Source organism: Phodopus roborovskii, unplaced genomic scaffold (genome assembly GCF_943737965.1).
Source record: "Phodopus roborovskii unplaced genomic scaffold, PHOROB, whole genome shotgun sequence".
Lineage (NCBI taxonomy): Eukaryota > Metazoa > Chordata > Mammalia > Rodentia > Cricetidae > Phodopus > Phodopus roborovskii.
Window position 1 is genome coordinate 20055820 of NW_026126482.1, and position 17435 is coordinate 20073254.

The window sequence follows — 17435 nt, forward strand, 5'->3', positions numbered from 1 at the left end:
TCTTGGTTGTCCAATGACTTACATCTAGAATGATGGTAGCAGTGATGGCTAGTCTTGGTTGTCCAGCAACTACAACTAGAACCAACTAAACCCCAAGGTGCTAGATGCTCTTTTGAGGGATATTTTTGATCAGATGTTTGAAGCAGGAAGACCCACTCTAGCTGTGGGCTGTACCTTCTGGTGGCAGTCCATATAAAAGGATATGGAAGAACAAAGCTGCTTGTTTGCTTACTTGCCATTGCTCTCTCTGGCAAGTTGCTTATCCTACTGCTCTGGCATGCACTCACTGATGTTAGGACTAACTCCCTCAGGATCTCCAACTGAAGACTGACAGTCTCCAAGAATCCTCCAGGCCTCTGCACCATTTTAGCACTACTGAGACATCCAACCTCACGGACTAAGCAACTACAATATTCAAGGCATTGCCATTGTTGGACTACAGCTTGTAAATCAGTCTTACAACCCCTCTTTTAATACACATATTCGTTCTGTCAGTCCTGTTCCTTTACAGAACCCTGACTAACACAGCAACAAATGTCTACCATAATTCGTAACTGGAATATAACAGTTGTTGCTGAAGTTACATATTTTGGTATGTTTCATAAATTTAAGTAAATGTCATAAGAGACATAATTCATTTCAGAATAGACTTTTAACACACATTGATTTAAATGCTAATGAAAGCCTCCTGCAGCCAATGCTCAAAGAGAAAAAGTTTAAAATGATCCAAAAATTCATTGTGTTGTTTTTCTAACCACATCATAAATCTCAATATTAAATGAATGTGTCTTTTGATACCAGTAAAATAAGAGCATGTTTAGTACTCAGAGCAAGGAGACACACACACAGCTGTTGCATTTCAGACAATGTAAGCAGCTTGGTGCCTCTCAGTGGGTGAGAAATGATGTTGAATGCTTGAGTAGACACAAGGGACTAGGAGAAGATACCTACAACCAGGTTCTCCAAAGCTGGTATGAAAGAATGCTAACTTCTCAACAGATAGAAATAAGGAAAGGAAGGTTAAATCAATCAAGCAACTCTTCAAAGGCTATCAGATTTATAGCCATGGTAACATAAGATGTAAATGCATTTTGAGCTTGTGTGTGTGTGTGTAAGTGTTGGGGGTACATGTTACTGTGTGTGTGTGTGTGTGTGTTGGGTGTGAATGTTACAGTATCTGTGTGTTGGGGGTACATGTTACTCTGTGTGTGTGTGTGTGTGTGTGTGTGTGTGTGTGTGTGTATTGGGTGTGCATGTTACAGTGTATGTGTGTGCATGTGTGTGATGAAAACAGAGAGCTGAAGAGAACATGAATTGAGAGACTGATAGATGCTATGCACAGACTGATGACCAGACAGATGTTTTAGGGGAAAAAAGACGCCTCTAATCCAAATTTTCTTTTGTTATCTCTATTTTGGTGTTTTATCCAAGGAGTATTCTAGGCATTGAAGGGAAGTAATTGAAAGAATGAAAATAGAAAAAACAAACAAACAAACAAACAAAAAACCACTGGAGGTCATATATCTGATATGCTACAACAATAACAGCAACACCCCAAATAACTGTATTAGAAACTGGGTAAAGGGCTATGTCTATCATCCTAGCTCCTGGAGAAACCGAGGCAGGTGGATCATACATTCCAAGAATGTTTGGGCTACAGACTTAGTTCAAGTTCATCCTGGATGGCTTAATGAGACCCTGTCTCAAGATGCAAGTAAAAGTTAGAGCAGGGCAGAGTCTAGTCATGCAGCAGTTACCCAGAATACACTAGGTTCTAGGTTCAGTCCTCAGCACCCAAAGAAAAAAGAAAAGAAAGAAAATGGACAGCGGATATGTATATGAATAATGAACCTGTAACAATGTTAATTACCACTAATCTCCATAATAAGAATGCCTCCCCCATAGCCTCAAGGATTTGAGTGTTTGGTTACTAGGGAGTGGCACTATTAGGAGGTGGCCTTATTGGGGTAGGTGTGGCCTTGTTGGAGGAAGTCAACTGGGGATGGCCTTGGAGGTTTCAAGTGCTCAGCCAGGCCCAGTGACTCTCTCTCCTCCTGCTGCCTGAGGATCCAATGTAGAACTCTCAGCTACCTCTCCAGCACCATGTCTGTCAAAGTGCCACCATGATTCCTGCCATGATGATAATGGGCTAAACCTCTGAACCTGTAAGAAAGAGCCAATGAAATGTTTTCCTTATTAGAGTTGCCGTGGTCATGTGTCTCTTCAACAGTAATAAAACATTGACTAAGATATCACCAGAAACACCACTGTCCAAGAAACAGAAAATAGTTAAGTGTTGGTGTGCAGACCAGGGAAACTGGAACCTTGTGCCCAGACAGCAGGAATATAAAATAATGCAGTCTCTGTAAAATATATTCTGTAGAGTTTCTTTGAGAAAAACAGACAAGCACTCACAATCCCAATGTCTAGTTAATCATAAATGCAAAATACGTAAATACAGCACATATTTGCACACTATTAACACAACAGCATTATGTTCAATAAGAAGTGGAAGCCATGCAAATACCCACTGTCAGATGAGTGGATAAACAAAATGCATTGTGCACATGATATGGACTATTACTCACCCCTGAAGAAGGAAATTCTGATGCATGCTAAAGCATGGATGAGCCTTGATGATACTCGCTACACTGAGGAGTTCAACTGTAAAAAATGAAAACACGAGTCAATTCTATTTTTGTGAGGCATCTAAAGTTATCAATTTCTATTGTAATAGAATAATGGCTGACCAAGGCTGTGACAGGATAATCGAGATTATTATTTAACATGAAGAAAGTAACTGTTTTACAAGCCTACAACATTCTGGAGATTGCTTATATGGCAATGTAAATACACTTGACATTTCTGAACTATACATGTACAGAGCTTCAGGTGGTGAATTTTATATTATGTGTTATAACCACAATTAAAAATTTTTAATGCTTTTAAAGAAAAAATAATCCACCTGTAGGATGAAATTGCGTTGGCCCGTCTCCCATCTCACTGTTCATACTATGACATATATCCGGTGACATCTCATTGACTTTTAAGATATTTTGCATGTTAAAGAAGGAGAGATTAATGGACTCCAACGAAGAGCAGGGTTCTTGATGAACATAATCAAAAACAGGTTGAAGGTCCAATCCATGGGAAATAGGCACACAGGGTTCCAATCGCGTCAGGAAATATGATGCATGCCTGCAATCCCAGCACATGGGAGGCCGAGGCAAGAAAACTGCGTGTTTGAGTCCAGACTGGCTTATACAGTGAGATCCTCTCTCAGCAAAAACAGTGCAAACAGAGAGAAGAAAAAGGGTGGAAAGGAGAGGGAGGAAGGCAAGGAAAGACAAGGAAAAGGGAGCGAAGACAGAAGAATAAATGATTGAAGGGAACGAATGGGGACATACATACAATGTTCAAAATCAACCCTGTCATTACCTATACAAAGCTATCATTTCTCCTAGCTGTTTACTTTGCTTCTTGTTGATTATTTTAAAAATTATCTTAATACTAACTTATTTTTCATAATAACACAGAAAACAATGCCACTCTATCTTTTATACAAATGTCATTCTTCACATCTTAGATACCAACACAGGTCTATGCTTTTCAGAAAAACACTTCAAGTTCTTAATTTAATATATATATATATATATATATATATGTATATATATATATTGTATATGGAAAAAATTGAAGGCGGCATGAAAGGTAAAAATGGTAATTTCATAGTCTAAAGTGGTAACATTAGACCATGGATACCATGCCTGGGATAGACGCATTCCATGACACTTCTTTCTATGAGGCAGGAGAATACAGTGCTAATGAAAGAACCAGGGGCATGTCTCTCCATCTAAGGGGGAGGAAGAGCAAGGCAGATCACGGAATTGCACAGTCCCAATGGGCTGAACAACTTATGAGTCATGGGAGCCATGTGTGACTCTATTGTTGTCTACAATTTGCCCATCCTCAGCACACATTTCTTAATATTCCATATGAAATTGCCCCCAAATGAAATGCCCAGGCTTTTTATTGGAGTCTCTGTGTCAGGAAGTCTCCACCTCCAACTTCTTTGATGATGATGCTCTGGGCGTGTTCGAAAGCTGTAGTCCAGATGTGGGCTGAGCCAGGCGTGTTGATACCCACCTGTCATCCCAGTACTGCCAACCCAAGGCTGGGACAAGAGGATTGCTACACATTTGGGGGCAGCCTTTCCTACATAGTAAATTCCAGACCAGCCAAATCTGTACACAGAGATTCTGCCTCAGACAAACAAACAAACAAGTTAAAAATAATTACTATGTACAGTAGACTGTCTAAATTCAACAGGGAGGGAAGAGACTTACTCCTTAGGCTGGAAGACTGTGGGACCAGAGGAGTGCTGAGGGTGGGGTTGCCAAGCTTATCTGAGAGCTGGGTTCACCAGGAGAAGATGGGAAAGCCTGAAAGAGAATCCCTGGAAGATGGAAACTAGAGTTTGTGTCTTACTTTGGTTCTTTGTGGAACACAGAACCTCCCACATACTAAGCAGACACAGTATATGAAGCCTCCTCATACTGAAGAGGAATTTTGTTTCCTTCTTCTGTTTCTAGAAAACAAAAGAGGATGGATGAGTAGAAGTCTCTGAGCAACATAAGGGAGGGTTTCAGTGACACTGGGACCAGGCACTTGAGTGGTGGTTGTCTCTCGTAGTAGAGTCATTCGAGAGGAAGCCAGGCAGCTGCAGACAGAGACTGTGTGGGACATAGCTGAAGTTATTTTCTTCCTGAAGCTCCCCTACCAGGGGCGATTCCTGCAGGTAAAAGGGAGCCAGATGAACGGGGAGGAGATGTTTCAAAGGCTGATTGATGGAAAGCAGGATGTGATACCCACACACCTGTAACCCCCGAAATCTAGAGGCGGAAGCAGAGGATTACCATACGTTTAAGACCATATAGGAAGACCCTGTTTCAAAAGACCAAACCGAATCACCAAAAAACTAAACACCAAGCATGAGCAGAGTGCTCGTCTGGTAGAGTGAAGCAGTCAGAACTGGCCTGTCTCCCTTTTCTGGCATAGGAGGCAGAATCTGCAGGCAAGTGCAGTCCAGGGACTAACCAGCTCCTCAGAGGTGGGGGGGGGGGAGAGGGGAGACAGCATCTCCGATGCCTTGACCAGCACCTCCCTAGACTGATGGGTGTAGTGAGATATTCACTCTGTCTGCACCTGTTGCACTGACCACACCCATTAGTTATGGGGACAGGGGCAGATGTGACCTGGGGGAACTAGGTCTGGGGCAGGGGCTCCAGAGCATTCTCTTGCTTGCTGGATGGGGACAGAGGGCATCTGGAGGCATCCTTGGGGCCAGGAACCTGCTGGCGTTCATCTGTCTCTGTTGTAAGTTATTTCTCTCTGAATAAACATCTATTCTGTCTATCTGTTTTTCCCAGTCCTTATTATTCCACGATAGACAGGAAGGAATCACAGCTTTATGTCTCACTTAACCCTGGCTGCTTAATATTCTGGTGTGTGGAAGTTTATCTCTTTTGTCTTACAATGATGTAGGTGCTTTTAAGACACTGGAACAAAAAAAAAGTTAATATTTGCATAGAGAAAAAAATCACATTGCAGAAATGATCCAAGAAGAAGTCCAGATGGCTCTTCAGAAATGACTTGTTGGGTAATTACATAATATATTTACATAGTTCAAGAGACATATGTTGAGTGGTGACTCTCCCAGCTCTGCATCCTCTACTTACACTCATGCCTTTCTCGCCAGCCAGTTTCTTTTGGTATTATGACAAATATAGCAGCTGGGCATACTGGTGGTAACCTCAGCAGCACTCAGGAGGCTGAACAGGAGAATCCTGAATTCAAGGTCAGCGGGGACTACCCAGCAATCATTTGAACCTTTTTTTTTTTTTACAGGTGTCTTGATTTCATAATTTACTTCAAAGATAACTGAATTGTCAATTTAAACACAAAAATGCTGCATTAAGGGGATGGAGAAATGGCTTAAAGGTTAAGAAAACGGGCTGCTCTTCCAGAGGTCCTGACTTCAATTCCCAGCAACCACATGGTAGTTCACAACCATCTATGATGGGACCTAGTGTCTTCTTCTGGCATTCAGGTATACATTCAAGTAGACCACTGTATACATAATAAATAAATATTTTAAAATGCTAAATTAAATATATAGAATAAGGTTTAATACGCATCTGATGGGAGATGTCATTCTGTATATGTTTCTCATACTGGTTAATAAATAAAGCACTGTTGGCCAATAGGAAAGGAAGATAGGAGGGACTAGGAGACAAGGAGGAAAGAGGAAGTAGTAAGGAGGAGTCAAGATGGAGAGACCTGGGTGACCAGACGCCTGCCTCACTCCCCGGTAAGGAGACCACGTGGAAATACATAGAAATGGGTTAATAATTAAGGCAGAGCTAGCCGATAAGAAACAAGTAACCGGGCCAACAGAATTATACCTAATACAGAGTCTCAGTGTTATTTGGGGCTGGCGTGGCGGCGGGACAAGACCAGCGGCGGTGGGCAGAAAAACTGTACCCTTACACGCATCTTCTTAAGTTTTTTTCTTTCAATTTTTTTTCGAGTGTGGAGATGTATACATTTTTATGCCATCCACCTCCATAAACTATAAACTTCTGAATAAAAGGGGTAGTTTATTTTTTTTCTCTTCCTCTCTCTTGGTGATGGGAAAATAACTGCCAAGGCCATAGTTCGTTTGAATCATTTTAAGCACACCATCCACAGCTGTACAGCCAGCACCCTACCCCACCTGAGGAATCACCCTGTCTTCTCAGACAGAGGCTCTTAGAGCATCCACCTCCTTATCAGCCTCCAGTTCTTTCCATCTTATTTCCCATCTCTATGGATTTGATTATTCTAGATTCCTTGGATGTAATGGATAGCCTTGGGTATTTGCTTGATTGGGTCTGGAAACAACTAAGATACACACTTCCACCTGGATTTGTGGAGTTACTGCTTGATGCATCTTCTGGGTGTGGCTTAGTGATAGGGGATCTGAGGACAAATAGGGATGACTTGCCGGTCTGCCTTCACTTCTGGATGGTAACAACACATCTTCTGTCAATGCTGTTGTCCTTTAAGCCATCAGAATCCAGCTTCTCTGGTCTTCAAACACTGATTAAAGACCAACAGCTCTCCAAGACTCTTCAGATCTTTTGTGCCAGATTGGGACTGCTGAGTTGTACAGCCTTGAGGACCAAAGAGCTACTGAGTTTTCTGTCAGCTTTTACAGGGAGCGGCCAGGTAGGTAATGGTGGATTACACAGCCAATGTGTAAACCAACTGAGTAAACAAACCCCTTTGTATGTATTCATTATATCACTTCTGTACTTCTGGATAAAGCAGTCTAACACATTATACAAATGGAATCCTGTAGAATTTGCCTTTTGTGTGTTGCTTGTTTCACTTAGCGTAATGCTTTTAAAAATGTATTCAAGATGTTCATATGTACCAGAAGTTCCTTACTTTTTAGGGCTAAATGATGTATATGTGTATGTATGTATGTATGTGACTAACACATTATATTTGTGTTATTGTGTGTTATATATTCAAATATTTAGTCATATTTATCTGGTGAGCATTGTTCATCTTTGGGTTATTGTTCATAATGCTATGAACATCAGGGTAGACAAATTCATTTGAGTTCTTGCTTTCTATTCTTTTGAGTATATGCCCAGATATAATTTCTTTCATTTTAGAGGAATACTGGTAGTCAATTTTATTAGTTCTTTATTTGTTAATCAGGCTTTTGTGTACAGGTAATCATTTGTGAGCATTTTTGTCTCGTAGAGAGGTTCTTCTTCGTGCAGATAGAGCAAAACTAAACTGAAGATATCTCTTCCCTTTATACCAGACTGCCATAATAGATTCATATATATTAATTATTTCTAGGTTGTTCCACATTAGTATACAAAAGGCCTCTTCTTTCTTTTCCCTTTCTTTCTTTTACTATAGCTGTATAATATTCCACTGAGTGGCTGTGTGATAATTTATTGAAGCTAAGAACAATGTTGGATGTAATCTTTTTCTATAGTAGAAAAGTCATAATAAAAATCTGCTAATGCATGTGCAAGTATGAGATGCATGTATCATAGAATCCTAAAAATAAACAACTAGGTCAGCAGGCAAATGCATTTTTCCAAATGCTGGACAATGTACCAATTTGCATGGCTTCCATGCACAGTGGCTATGCTAATCTTTTCTGTATCATTCTGATTTTAGTAGATGAACTGCTGAGGTAAACATGCTTTTAATTTTGGTAAATATTGGCAAACTGCTTTCCTTAGGAGACATGAAATTAATAGTCTTCTCTGGCAATGAATTGGCTCTGTCTTGTTATGGATTTACTGTGGATTTATAGGTTTGGCTAAACTACCAGATTAAAACCGACACCACAGAGCAATTTGCATTTTTTTTCTTCTTTTACAAGTAAGGCCCAGCAACTTTTCATGCTTAAAAGCTGGTTATGTCTTGGGAACTTTTATGTTACTGTCTTTGCCCACTTTTCTGCAAATGACTGGCCATTTTGACTAGAAATGGCCTGTGCACTTGGAAAATTAGCCTATTTTCTGTGAAATGAGCTAGAAATGTTTCTCCCAGAGTGTTGTCCGTCTTGTGATTTTTATGGCACCTGCCTTGAAAAACAGCAATGATTTTACAGCTTGGAAACATCCACCTCTTCTGTTTGGCATCTGGATTCTGAGTCACAGTTAGCAAAGGCTCCTGGGTTCCAGGACTCCAAAGGACAGCACTGTTTTCTGCCAGTATTTTTCTGACTTAATAAAAAGATCACACATGCACTTCCTTCTTTATGTTTTGGAGTTTATATGAGACACAGTAAGAGACAGAGAGCTTCCTTCATCTCACTCAGTTGTCTACTTGATTGTCTCCAGAGTGTTTGTTTAAACATCTCCCCAATGCATTCATTGTACATCTCAAAAGAGCTAGAAGGGACGGTTCCCAGTATATTCATGAGGAAGATGAAAATGTAAGTGGATGGCTACACTAACGAATCACCTTATCGTTACAGAACATACACAAAGAGAAGCATCACACTGGAGCCCTCTCTGTGAGCTGCCCATTGGCTCCAATGTGAATTATTGGGCCTCCATCAAACCCCTTTCCTTTGTCTGTGCTCATAACAGCTACCCCATCCTGCTACTGTTGAGATTGCATACTGCATCTTAATTTCCAATAGGAATGATTGTGCTTCTTTATCCTGCTAGCTAGTGTTTATATTTGGAACGTGCTACATTGTTACGTGTCATATTCTCTTCTGGCTACTGGGACATTGAAAGGAACAGGGTAGCAGAGGAGAGATGTAAATGGGCTCCTAGTTTCCAGAGGTTTCAGCAATTCCTTACAAGGAAGATCTGCTGGCAGGAGAGATTCAGTCTGTGTTGTTGATATCTAGCAGTGAGACTCTTGGTCACATTGTGGCAGCTGACCAAGTAGCTTTTCTTCTGGCCCCTGCCTTGGGCAGATAGACTCTTCAAGATGTGTCCCCCAGCACTCCTGCCAGCTGGGCCACACCTCATGAAGGTTCCACAATGCCACTAGCTCTGGACAATATGTCCAAGCCCATGTCTTGTGGGGGGACACGCACGCACAAACCAAAACCTTTTGTAAGAAAGATAGCTTGGGCCACACAGACACCTTCATTCTCCGGAGTCTTTCCACTTACCTCTCACTTTGGTTCCATCAGGGATGATGGATGTTAAGTTTTCCTCTGGAAAGTTTTCTGCATTTTCAGTGTAAGTTTCTTCTTGGTAATTTACCTTCTGCTGTTTCTGCAAATGTTATCATTCCTTATAATTTATTAAGACTATCAGTTCCTGACAAGTTCTGCTCACGTATGGGGCTCATTCACGATCTGCAACCGTTTCTCAGAAGAGTGTCTGTGGTACTCCAATTATGGGAATGTGTTATCTACAAATGGTAGTCTTTTCTCTGCCTCCTTTCCAATTGTGTGCTTGTAACTTATTGGTCTTATCCAATCTCATTTTTGGAGGCCTCTGGGGAAAGGTCAAAAGGTAAGGGTTACAAAGAGCAGCTGTCCCAAGTCCCATAGTTCTGTATTCTTACATTATCTGGTTTAGAAAGTACCTTTGCCTTCCAGTGTGGAAAATTAAGACATATACTTACATATTTATCTTCACTCTCTGACCCTCTCTACTTCCCGATTTGGATTAGTCTCATTATCTTTTACTGCTAAGGTTTATAACATTTAAATCCAAATCTCTAATTAAGCCTCACAAGCTTTGTCCTCAGATATTGTTCTAAAATACTATGGAACTATTATGATTCGATAAATCTTATTCATAAAGCAATCTGCTGGAGAGCAATGTAATTCTGTGCTAACTGCTGCTGCTCCATCTGGGAGAGTCTGTTCGATTCTACAGTTTATGTCCTGACTCGCTTGTCCCTTGTAGTCACACTTCATTATTACAAGTTCTCATGACTCATGCTGCTCTCTCAACAAGTTCATCATAAAACTGGCCACAGTGACGTGCACCTGTCATCCCAACACTTGACAGACATAGTCAGGAGTGTCAGGAGTTCTAGGCCATCCTGTTGATGTTTGGATTGAAAACTGTGGATGTGACTTTTAAACAATCTAGACTCGTATATTAACAGAGACTGGTATATATATATATACCCTTTCTTTGGTAAATATCTCTGGGATATAGATAACAGGTCTTTAAAAATGCATTCTTTTCACACTGGAGTCTTTGAAGATGACGTTAAAATATCAACATTCTGGGCTTTGGAGAGGCAAAAAAAAATCTTTATATAAATACAGTGAACTTTTGAGACTATCAGAGAGCAATACAGAAACTAAATTTCTTGCAGTGTCGGAGATGTTCTAAGCAGAAGACCATTTATCTCAGGCCCGCTTTGCTAATGGTTACAACACAATTAATCTCAGTGTGCTTGCCTTTACGCTACACAATGTCTAAACATGACTGAAAAAATATATTCTTTTGAAAATAGAACAACTGTTTGTAAAGATGGTTCAGTAGGCAAGAGGTTCTGCTGTCACTCCCTGAATTCTATTTTTGTTGAGAGGATCTACTGCCTTTAAAAGAGACACTGAAGGGCTCTGGCTGCACATCGCACTAAGATAAATTTTCTTAATGCTCAAACTAGTACCCTGAAAGAGAATCTTGTACTGAATGTTTAAAAGGTGCCTTGAAAGTGGAAATACAGCAATTTCCACAAAGGCTTTTGAATTTTTTGACTGTTGCCTAATACTGGTATTTCTGGTGCTGTTACAGGATTGACAATGGAATGCTACCTCAGTTGCCTACAAAAGGAATTCCCCATCACCTTGACACTATCTCCCCTGTGTAGGGGTGAAGGTTAGAGCAGGAGGTAAAGGGTGACAGAATGTCCGAATTTTCTAGTGAAAGATGCGAAATCTTTCAATGCAATGGGTTATTTCTAAATTCAGGGTGTTATTCTATGCTAAGCATTTAAAGGATGTTAGATGCTCACACATACATAGATAAGTGTGTGAATACAATCATTTTTTGCGCTGTCTAGAAAGGAGCTGGTTCCAGGATCACAGAAGATACCCAAATCTACACATGACCAGATGCATACCTTTGTATAAAATGCTATAATATTTTCATGTAGCCTGTGCACAGACAGTCCCTAAATCAAATATCAGATCATCTCTAGGTGACTCAACATCATTTGCAAGCTCATGCAAGCAAGATTTGTCTGGGGAAATAACTAAATAAAATCATCATTATGTAGGTAGAATTTTTTTCAAACCTTGCTCTATGACTGGTTGAATTTATGAATTCAGAATATGGATACAGAGGGAGATTGTATGTGTGCATAAATACACATATATACATATTTTGTATATATGCATACCTCTCTTCCTCTCTCCTTCCCTCCCTTCCCCTTCCCTCACTCCCTTCTTTCTTTTTCCTTCCTCCCTTCCTTTCTTTTTTTCGTGTACAGGTATTTTGCCTGCATGCACATAAGTGTGCCACATGTGTGTGGTGCCCAAGGAGGCCAGAAGATGTTTTTGGATCTTCTCAAAGTGGGTTGTGGTGACAGTTGTGGTGTTGGAAGCCAAACCTGGGCCCTCTGCAGGAGCAGCCATTGTTCTGAACAGTTGAGCCATCTCTCCAGCCCCCTCTGTAGAGTGGCAAAGGGATAATCCGGGCACATTTATCTCCCAATAGGCTTGGAATGGTGAAAAATGCTATATTGTAATAGAAAGTCAAAGAAGACTAGGAGGAAAGCCAGCCTGAAATACAAAGAAGGACTGGAGGGGTTTGCCAAAAGTCTAAACTAATTAGGCAGCTATGTTCAGCCTCTGTCCCAGCCTATTAGAAATAGAAGAGAAAGGGCTGCTTACCCTGTACTCCAGCTCAGAAAGTGGGACATTCAGAGAGAATCTTGAATTATGGACGTTCCCAAAAGTCATACTGTTTCTTCCCTCACTGATGCATTATTGTTACACCAGGCCAGACATGTTCTCTCAAATAAATAAATAAATCTTTTCTTAAGATGCTATCCCACCTTGAAAGCAAATGAACACTCCGATATGTTAGAAATTGATCTTTTGGGCTAGTGAGATACTGCAACACTTAAGAGTGTGTGCAGTTCTTCCAGAGTATCAGAGTTCGGTTCCCCACACGCACTCTTCTGGTGGTTCAGAGCTACCTGTTAGCTGTAGCTCCAGGGGTTCCAGCCCCTCTGGCCTCTGCAGACACCTGCATTCCCGTGCATATTTCTTTACACAGGCACCTAGGCATCCACCCATAATTAAAATAAAATCTTTAAAAATTGCAGTTGGTCTTTGAAGTTAGAAGAGCTCAGGAACCATGGGAACCGGGCCTTGTCACTGAAGCAGGATGGCCTCTGACTTTCCGAGCAGGAGAAACTGTGGCAGGACCTTTTATTCATTCCCCCCTCGTCTCCTTTACTCCCCATTCTGCCGTGGTACAGCCAAGTAAAGAAAGCTCTCGGCTGCCCGCACACCGAGCCAAAAGGAATCTGCGGTACATACCTCTGCCGAGTGTGAAATCCTAACTATAAATACCTAAATGAACGGATGCTAAAACAATTTTAAACCAAGATGTGTGATGCAAAGTGGAGTTATTAATATCAAGAGAAAATAACATACTCAGGGACCTGGGAATCAAAAGTTTCAATCTTCTCTGCTGTGAGGAGGAATCATTTCAGGGGGGGGGGAATCTAGAGGTACAGCACCATGTTTCCTTTGCTCATATGTTCCTCTGCCTTCACTCACCCACTCCTCACTCACTCACTCACTCACTCACTCACTCACTCACTCACTCACTCACTCCTTTCCTCATTTGGGTAAGCAACCATGTTATCAGAATCTATAGCTGGCATCTTTTAAAAAGACTTTACCCAGTAGAATTCTCTTTGGTCCTGTTATAGTCTCTACACTTTCATCCTGTCACAACTACCATACCAACTCTATACTAAGGTAAGTGCAGAGTTCGTCTTAAGTGAGAAAATGAAAACCCTGAGCATCCACCTTCACAAAGCTTTCTAAACAAACCAACCAAAACCAAATATGTATGCACCTGCCTCCCTACACACTCCCCCCAAAACAAGTGGGGATATTTGAGGGCAATATGATATATATTATCTAAGACATATTAGGGTGTTTTTTTTATTATTTCTCATTATAAAGGAAAGTCTGCTTTCTAATGAATTTGTAAACATTTCATTGAGATCCTCTTAAATTTTTTTAATTAAGAGTGATTTTCTTGCTCATTCACGCAAGGGAGTTTATACCACCAGAGCAGAGGCTGTGGAAGACTCATATTTCCAATTGGGTGGGACAACCTCCTTAGTCTTATAGTAACGAGTCAACCAGTGAATTCCGCTCTCTATCAGAATCAGGCAGAAATTAGCATCCTTAACCTTTCTGTTCCTCTCAAAATGCTTGCAGACAGAGACCACTTTCTGTAGAAATAGTAGAAATAGTCCGGGATATTGGGGCAAGGCCTTTGGATTTAAGGATTCTCAAGGCTTTATTACCAGTCACAAAATGGACCTGTGCCACACCATGTGAATTCCTTATCTGGGAGGGAATCAGGCCTTTCTTGGCCAATTTGTAAATATGTTCCTTCATGTCATGCTTTCTCAATGGCTTAAGGACAACCAGAACTGATTATTCTTGGGCCTAGTAGGTCTGTAAGCCATACATCTCTGCTCATGAGATGTCAGCAAGGATCTTGTGCCCGTGAATCCTCCTACATCAAATGTGGGCAATAGCACCTAGAATGCAGTGACTTAGGAGTCAACTCTCAACACCTCACCAAATACAAAGAGAAAGGACATTAGTGCCTCCCCCAGCCAACTGTGTGAGACTTTTCCTGGGCAGTTACTAACAGATGTCCATTTACCCCAGATAGAGAGCCAATGATAGACCAAACAAACAACTGCCTATGTCTGAGTTGGTGAACCAGTGACCATATCAAGGTCACCTACAGTAACGTGGATGACTCCATGAATGAGAGCTTCAGAGTAGACACAGAAGAACAACGCTTGCATAGCACAGGCCACCCAAGAAGTACTTCTCAATTATTCTTGAAGACGCCAGAGGTGGTTCAGCTCTGGCTCATCCAAAGCCTTACCCATACCAAATCCTGGTACTTTGGATCCGGAAAGTGAGAAGAAAGAAAATATCTTGTAAGACATGGATTCTCTTTGGGCCCAACCATCTTCTAGAAGTTTCATTCCAGTGATTGTGGAATCCAGACCTACAAAGGAGATTTGAAGCCCTCTTCCACTGAGCTCACATGTGCAGCAGCCATGCAAATGTCTAAAGTTCCTTTCACCTCCAAGACCTATAAGGTGAACATTCCATTGGTAGGAGAACAGAAACAGCTGCCTTTATAACATGATCTGGAGTGGCACAAGTGTGCTCACTCCACTGGCTTCTAGATTCTATCCTAGAGACTTACCTATAAAACAAAATAAAAGCCCTTACATGGAGGTAAGAGCTGGAGGCACAGCTCAGTTTTGAGTAGCAATAGTGCAGAGTTTGCCCTGGTATCAAATAGACCATTTTGTGTTGTGTTGAAGCTAAGTGAGAAATAACATTAGTTGTGGTATTTGGGGGAAACTTATAGCTTATTTTTATATCACTTACCCAGAAGGAAAACATTGATCCTTGGTTACCAGCAATGTAAGCAATTTCTATGACTGTTCAGAGCAGAAGGTTTTTGATTCTTTCACCATGATTACATGAGCCCTGGGATGGCCACCAGCGAATCAGGATAATTTTGGTCATCCTGATGTTCTCTACCTTGTCAATTATGGGGTCTAAGTCCTGTTTTGAGTGTTAGAGATAGCTAACAGCTGGACCTGGAAGAAATCACTTTCTCTAAGTAAAGCCAGAGGTTTCTTGCTTTTTGGTCAGCCTGGACCACTCTATTTTACAACCAACTCCTCCTTCCTCTTGCTGCCTCCTGGCCTCTTTAGTTGGAGAATTTCTGCTCTTCATATGTTCAAGAAAAACTCCAGGCTTGCATAGCCTCTCTCTAACTTGCATAGCCTCTCTCCAACTTGAAAGTAAAGCTAGTTTAACTTACCATTTGGTTAAAACATCTTACAATATATTAGTAAATGGGCCCCACATGTTTGCTTGTTTGTTGGGTTCAGTTTGCAGCACAGGAGATGGAATGTGGAACTTTGCTCATGCCAGACATGGGCTCGACCTCTGAGCTCCACCCATAACTCCTAGACATTAAGTTGTGTGAGATCAAAGAAGGTAATGAATACAGGCTCATCAGAGAGTTTCGGAGACTGTGAAATTGGTGTCACCTCATTTAGAATCATTTTTAGATCAGGGCTTAGAGTTTTTGTCGAGGGAATGGGGCAGGGAGAACTAACAGCTTTTCTAGAATGAAATCATTTGCATCAAAATGAGTCCCATGCTTTATGGAGTGCATCTTACCAACGACAGCAAGAAATAAACTGCCTTTCCATCTCTTATCCTTGCTGATATGTCCACTGACTGGACCTCTTTCTCTGATGCTTGCTGGATTTTATTTGGGATGCTATTTTGTTGACATAAAGAGCTGACCTCACAGAGAATCTCTTAAGTCTAACATTCAGAAAATGATGTTATAACTCTCATGATGATTTTATATACATATGAAGGGAAGAGAGAATTGGAGGCACACCTTATAACATTTTTATACTCTGCCATACTGCAAAAATGTATTTCTAAGGGAGAACATAGAAAACCCATTAGACATGTATTCAGGCAAAACTCCCAACAAAAGATTCCCATTGGTACACAGAAGTAAGTGGCTTTTCAATTATAGCTGTGATTATTTTAATTCCTTGTTTGTACTGAAACACAATTGCACCTACATAACCTCCACCTGTTGTTGCTACTTGTAAGACGAGTCCCACAAACCCAACAAGATGTCTTTTTGTGATAGCCCTTCTCATAGAGAGGGTAATTGCCTTGGTCCCTGAGCCATCCCCTTGCCAAGTTGTTCAACTCAGATCTTTCCACTGTTTCTCATTTGATATGGCTGCAATGCCTTCAACTATTCTATATATTTTACCTATTTCCCAATTTGCAGGCCAGTTCTAACATGAGCCCAAACCAGTGCTTCCAAATGTGATCTACCAACATGCAGAAAAGAACAATTCTTGCCTTCATTTATCCAATTCTTGCTTCTTTTGAGAATGTTTTAGATCACACTGTCAACTCACATTGTGTGGGGAACCACAAGTTCCTTCCGTACACAGATGCAATGTTTGAAAAGGAAACATCCTAATATTCCATTTTTGTCAAGTATCTTCTAACAGTATTATTGCTGTTTCCCCCTATTGTTGAATGTGCTCAGAGAACTTCTCTCAATTCACATTTTGTTCTGGATAACACAGGAGTCATCTGTGGCTCCAGTCACCATGCTTTCTAAATGTCTATTCAAGTGTTGGGTAAACTATTGACTAATACAGGGCTGGAGACGAACGAGGCAGCAAACTAGGAATCTACTTGCATTTTCCTTGGTTTGCACCACACTAATGGCACAAAGTACTTTCCTCTTGATTTTGCTTTTCTACACTTCCTTTACTTTAGAGTGGACTATTGTCAAGACCGATTCAGTGGTTTCTATCTCCTTCTCTTCATTCACCAGGTTGGTGACCTACAAGAAATGTGACCCAAGTAAATCCCAGTAAGAACAATTGCCTTTTACTAAATATTTTTGAAATATCTCTTTCACAGTAATGGATTTTGAGATTGACATTCATCTCCTCTGCCCACATTGGAAACCGTGATACCAATCACTTGTTAATGTCTAGTGTTCCTCTGGTAATTCACAGATGAATCCTGAAGGACACTCACAATGCATTCAGATGGCTCTCCGGGTAGCTCTTTCTTC

General features: G+C 40.9%; 1 non-coding gene across 1 annotated transcript; it reads right to left on the minus strand.

The window, feature by feature from the left end:
* Positions 1-8164: 8164 nt before the first annotated feature.
* On the minus strand, positions 8165-8269 carry LOC127229445 (U6 spliceosomal RNA). Its single transcript, XR_007835135.1, has one exon. It is a non-coding gene; the product is annotated as a U6 spliceosomal RNA (small nuclear RNA).
* Between the last annotated feature and the right edge of the window lie 9166 nt (positions 8270-17435).